At 34.4% G+C, this 5,738-nt stretch overlaps 1 pseudogene; it reads right to left on the bottom strand.

Moving 5' to 3' along the window:
* Nucleotides 1–377: 377 nt before the first annotated feature.
* Nucleotides 378–507, bottom strand: LOC144316640 (U4 spliceosomal RNA; annotated as a pseudogene).
* Between the last annotated feature and the right edge of the window lie 5,231 nt (nucleotides 508–5,738).

The following is a 5,738-nucleotide window of genomic DNA, read 5'->3' as shown; positions in this document are numbered from 1 at the left end:
TTTTGCATATTTCTGAGGTAATGCCAAAAAAAATTATAAGCAATACTCAAAAATATATTTGAAGAAAATATCTGATCTGATTGAAAATATATGAAGCCTGAATGATGACATTTCTAGGAAAAAATTGTAAGAGAAACAGACTACACAAATTGAAACAAGTTATTTGGAAATAATAATGACAAAATAATGACAAGTACTCAGGTAGAGAGAATAAAAATTTTACTTTGAAGAGTACATACATCAGAGTAACTTCAAACTTTTCCATCCAGTGGAGGGACTTACAGATGTTTCCTTTAAAATGCTGTGATTTAGAATTTCATTACAAACCAAATTGATTTTTACTTGGGAGGATACTAGAAATATGTTTTCAAATATCCTACTAGTATATTCAAAGAATATCTGAAGATGTAAAGAAGTCAAAACAGAAATACATAGTTTAAGAGATTTTGGCAATAATCGTGCCTTGGATAAACCTCATTGGCTACGATACTGCCACTGCACAAAGCTTAGTTTAAGAGATTTTGAAGTGTGTTGAAAACAATTAAGTCTAAATGAGTACTGTATATTTATTGCAAATCAAAGTTATATCACAAGTATTTTTGAAAGAAAATGCCTTATTAAAATAATAATTAAAAAATAATTTGCCATAGTGCCTTCAGGACTATTATGAATAGAATCTGTGGACAGTCTTTGTTGAAAAGACACACAGAAAGAAAACATAAAAAACAAAATGTTAAATGTTAAATCACATGTATTCATGATCTGATATTGAGTGTAAGAAGCAGGGCACTATCTAGATGTACACTATGAACACAACTTCAGTTAAAAATTACATACACACCTATATACCCAAATACTTAAAAGGTGAAATTCTAGATTGTTTTTAGTTTCAGCATAGCTTTATGTATATTTTTCCACAATGAACTTGTATTACTTTTATATCAGGAAAAAAGAAAAAAAACTGTTTAAAGAAATTAATAAGAAAGAATATTAAGGAATTGACTGTGGTAAAAAAACACCATCTCCAGTCTTGTTTTAGCTTTTCAGTCTCAGACAATAGCAAGAGGACTACCTTATATTTTACATTTTACCCTTTATTGAAGTGTGTTTGAAACACAGGGTGCATTTATTAGTGGTTGATTTCTTAGTTACAAATGTTTAAAAATTCACTTTCAACATATTATTCTCTATTTTATAACACAAAATTTTTAAACCAGTTGACAATTTATTAAACGTGTTTAGTGGTTCCCAACAAACAAACAATAAACAATACTAAGCATGGTTTGTTGCATAAATTTATTTTTTCATTAAGTCCACTGCTTTAGGATTTCTGTGGGCCTCTGTTTTTTGTTTTAAATATCATGCTTTGGCAAACGCATTAGATTCTTTTGAGGAATATTGAGGCTATTGTCAGCAATAATCTTTCTCAGGGATTCCATGATCGGCACACTTCGTCTTCAGATGGAGATTGTTGTGGTATTTGTGGTACCATTCAGTCTTTCCAATTCAAAGAACCTACTAGTGATAATGTGACTTTTTTCCCCACATAAACAGATCCATGCCAATGGCGCATTGTGGTTTCATTGGCTTGTAGGCAGCTCAGTATTTGCACAATTGGATGTTTCAAGATAAGTCAGGCAATTCTCAGACACAATGTAAGCCATGAGAATATACTCATATTTTTGGTTTGCTTTTTTCCAGACCCGTGGGCTAAGGTTGGACTTGCGTTAACTAATCTCTATGCGTGTGGAATAACAATTTTCATACCATTTTAAGAATAACTCTTCTTATCAGATTTAAAAGTTAGCAACACTAAAGATTGTCTTGCTGACTTGTACAACTTTTCTACTTTAAATTGTTTTTTAGAACTAATAAATCTTGTACATTGAACCCAACTTTCTCTAGTTGTCAGGAAAAAAAACTGAGCAATACATTCTGATGTATTGGGGCCCAAGCTGGGACATAGGAGCCTGTCTTCTCAGGCCCCCCCCAACACCTGATGCGGCTCAGGCCGTCCTGGAAGTTGCTTTAAAGGGCTGTGCCATTCCTTCTTTACCCGCCTTCCCCGACCCCCAAATTAAATTGCAGCTGTTTGTGTTGTTTTATATTTTCTATATTTCCTTGGTTCTTGAAAAAGGAATGATAGAAATAAAGTTATTTGCTTAAAAAAAAAAGATTCCTTATATATGGAATCTATACACTAAACTTGTAAGATCACAGAGTAGAAGAATGGTGGTTACCAGGGGCTGGGAGCTAAGGGAATAGAGAAGATTTTGTTTAAAGGGACAAACTTACAACTAATAGATAAATAAGTTCAGGAGTGCTAATGCACAACATAGTGATTATAGTCAACAATATTGTAGTATAAACTTCAAAGTTGCTAAGAGACTAAATCATAACTGTTTTTAATTCAAAAAGAAATGATAAATATGTGACATGATAAAAGTACAAGCCAACATATTGTATACCTTAAACTTATACTCTGTTATATGTCAACTGTATCTCAATTTTTAAAAATCTGTGAAAATAAATCTGTGTTAGTATTTGTATCTTTGGCATCCATGCTTCCAAGGAATAACTAATGCTTTCCATTTGAGTTGAGAGAGAATATTGAACTGTGTGTGGAGTTATCAAGCTTGCATGTACCCTTGGTCCCATTGTCCCACTTTTAAATATTGTAGCATGTTCACAGGAAGCTGATTCTGCTGCAGGTGGAAGAGAAGGAAATAACAGGAAGTCATTATGTATCAGTAAGTTTTTTGGTGTTGCCAAAATAATGCTACATAACATACATCCCCACAACCAGTGTCTTAACAATCATAATAACTTATTCTCAAGGATTGCTAATTGGTTAGCGTCACTTTGTTACTTATAGCTGAGCTCATTCATGTGGGGTGACTTGAATTTCTTGATCTAGCTCTGCAGTTCTGTTCTTCGCTGCAGGTCTGTGGGCTGGCCAGGAAGCTCAGCTCCACATGTTTCTCATCCTCCTTGGAGCAACAAGCCAACTGGGCAAGTTCTTCTGATGGCATGGCAGAGGACTGAGAAGGCTTATGGAGCCAAACACATGCATCTAAAGCCTCCGCTTGCATCATTCTTGCTAATATCCTAATAGCCAAAGAAAGTCACAAGACCAAACCCAAGGCCAAGTGGAAAGGAAGTACCCTTCTCCCAAAGTGGTTAAAAGAAGGAGTGGAATATTTTGAACAATAATAATCAAATCTATCACACTGTGGTAGGTAAAAATGCTGGTTGAAAAAACCTGCTTCTGGCCATGATGAAGTAGCTTCAATTGGACTAAGTTTCTCATTGAGAAGTACTATAAAAGCTGAATAAACTACAAAAACAACTGCTTGAAGACATCAGAAAGTAGCTAAGGCAGCCAGGACTTGAGAGGCCAAAAACCAGAGACAAGAGAAGCACATTGAATTGCACACCACATAGCCTTTTCTTTTTCTGTTTGGAGCATGTGCTCATTTGCAGGCATGAATTAGAGGCCACATGTGTGTGGGGCTTGCTGTAGTGTCTCTGGGCTAGAGAGCTAGAGAACAAGGATCAATGCTTCCAAGGCATTCACTACTTATGAGAACCAGATCACAGAGAGAAGAAAATAGAACTTCAGAGACTTGAACTTAAAATTCTGTGTGAAATCCTTCATCGAGTTTTTTGTTAATGCTTAAGATATACCTAGGTGGGGCAAATATTCTTTGGAGGATAAAGGAGATTTAGTCAATCTTGTAGTGCTGCAAAGATAGAGCTAGCAATTTAGGGTATGCTATGGAGGAGGAGGCCAAGGAAGTACTCAAAATATTCAGTTGGAAGAGAACTAGAAAATCCATAAATATTTGCAAATCAGGCAATATATTTCTAAATGATTCACAGGTTTAAAAAGATGGCATCAGCATAAGGAGTAGAATATTAGTAAATAAGAAAACATTTTGAAAGATGACAAAGAAAAATAATACAGACCTGGTGGGATTCTGCTAAATCAATGCCTTGAGGGAGATATGAGTGCATATCTGGAAAAAAAATGCTGAAAGGAATAGATCTAAGTATTCACCAAATTAACTAGGGAAAGGATAGCAAATTAAACCCAAAGAAAGAATAAGAAATGAAATAACAAAGCAAATGGCAGATATCTGTGAAATAGCAAAATAATATAGAGTAAATCAATAAAGCTACAGGTTGGTTCTTTGTAAAACCTAAGATCAATAAGTGACTACGATTGATATCATAAAAAGAGAAAAACACAATCACCAGCATTACCATGTTCCATAGATAATGAAGAGGTTTTAAAAAGGATAGAATGAGGGATCCCTGGGTGGCTCAGCGGTTTAGCACCTGCCTTTGGCCCAGGGTGTGATCCTGGAGTCCTGGGATCAAGTCCCACGTCAGGATCCCTGCATGGAGCCTGCTTCTCCCTCTGCCTGTGACTCTGCCTCTCTCTCTCTCTCTCTCTCTCTCTCTCCCTCTCTCTCTGTCTCTCATGAATAAATAAATAAAGTCTTTAAAAAAAAAGAGGATATAATGATCAGCTTTGACCAAAATTAGGTTATGGTCAAATGGACAAAATTCTTTAAACATAAAGGATAATTTAGCAAAACCAAAATAAGTAAAAACAGAAATTCTGAAAAATGAAATAATGAAAAATTGAATCTGTGATTATAAACCTTCTCCCCCATCACACACACACACACACACGCACGCACACACCTCAAAACAAAACAAAACCCCAAACAAAAAACTCCAAGCTCAGTTGTCCTTACTGGAAAGTATTTGTGACATTTAGGGAAGAGATAAGGGCTTCAGAAACTCCTCCAGAGCATAGAAAATGTGGGAACACTTACAAACTCACTTTGTGAGACCAGTGAAACCTGACTACCAAAACCTGAAGGAGATATTACAAGAAAGGAAAGTGAACATACCTAAAAAATCCTCCACAACGTTAGTAGTAAGTCAGTTCTAGAAATGTATCAATTAGATGATAGATAATGATCACATTGGGTTGATTTCAGGAGTGCAGAGTTGTTAGATATCCAGAAAATAATGTAACTCACCTCACTAATAGGATAAAGGAGAAAAAATAACATCATCTCAACAGATTCAGTAAAGTATTTGATATATTTAATGTCTCTTATCAAATTTGTAATAATATTAAAGATGAATGAGGCTTTTACATGTAAAATTACAAACATTATTGAGAGAAATTTTAAAACATTGAAGTAAATAGAGGGATAAATCATAGCCATATTGCAAGATTATAAATTGACCCCAAATTCATTTATAAACTGAACATATAATCTATGTAATAGTCCTGATTGTATTTTTCCGTGAATGGGAAAAATGACAAATTGACTTTAAATTTCATACTAAAATGGAAATTGTAAAGAGAATTAAGTCATTGTTGAAGGGGGAAAAAAAACAATCAAAGGACTTGTACCAACAAATATCAAGAATGACTTTAAATCTATAGTAATTAAAACCGTGTGGTATTGGTTGAAGTACAGATAAGGAAATCAGTTATAAATGTAAAAAAGATACCAAAAACAAATCCACTCATATGAAGTCATTTAGCCTACAAAACATCCTACTGCAGTACTGTGGGATTGTAGCCAAAAAACTAAGCTGTTCACAAGAATTTTAAGAATTGTCTTTTATCAGTAAACATGTTACTTCCTTTTGAAATCAAAAGCATCATTGGTCAATACCTGAACAGTTCAGTCACCTTTAAAAAAAAA

The sequence above is a fragment of the Canis aureus genome, chromosome 6 (assembly GCF_053574225.1).
Source record: "Canis aureus isolate CA01 chromosome 6, VMU_Caureus_v.1.0, whole genome shotgun sequence".
Taxonomy (NCBI): Eukaryota; Metazoa; Chordata; class Mammalia; order Carnivora; family Canidae; genus Canis; species Canis aureus.
The sequence above is the reverse complement of the archived record's forward strand: the minus strand, read 5'-3'. Positions and strand labels throughout refer to the sequence as shown.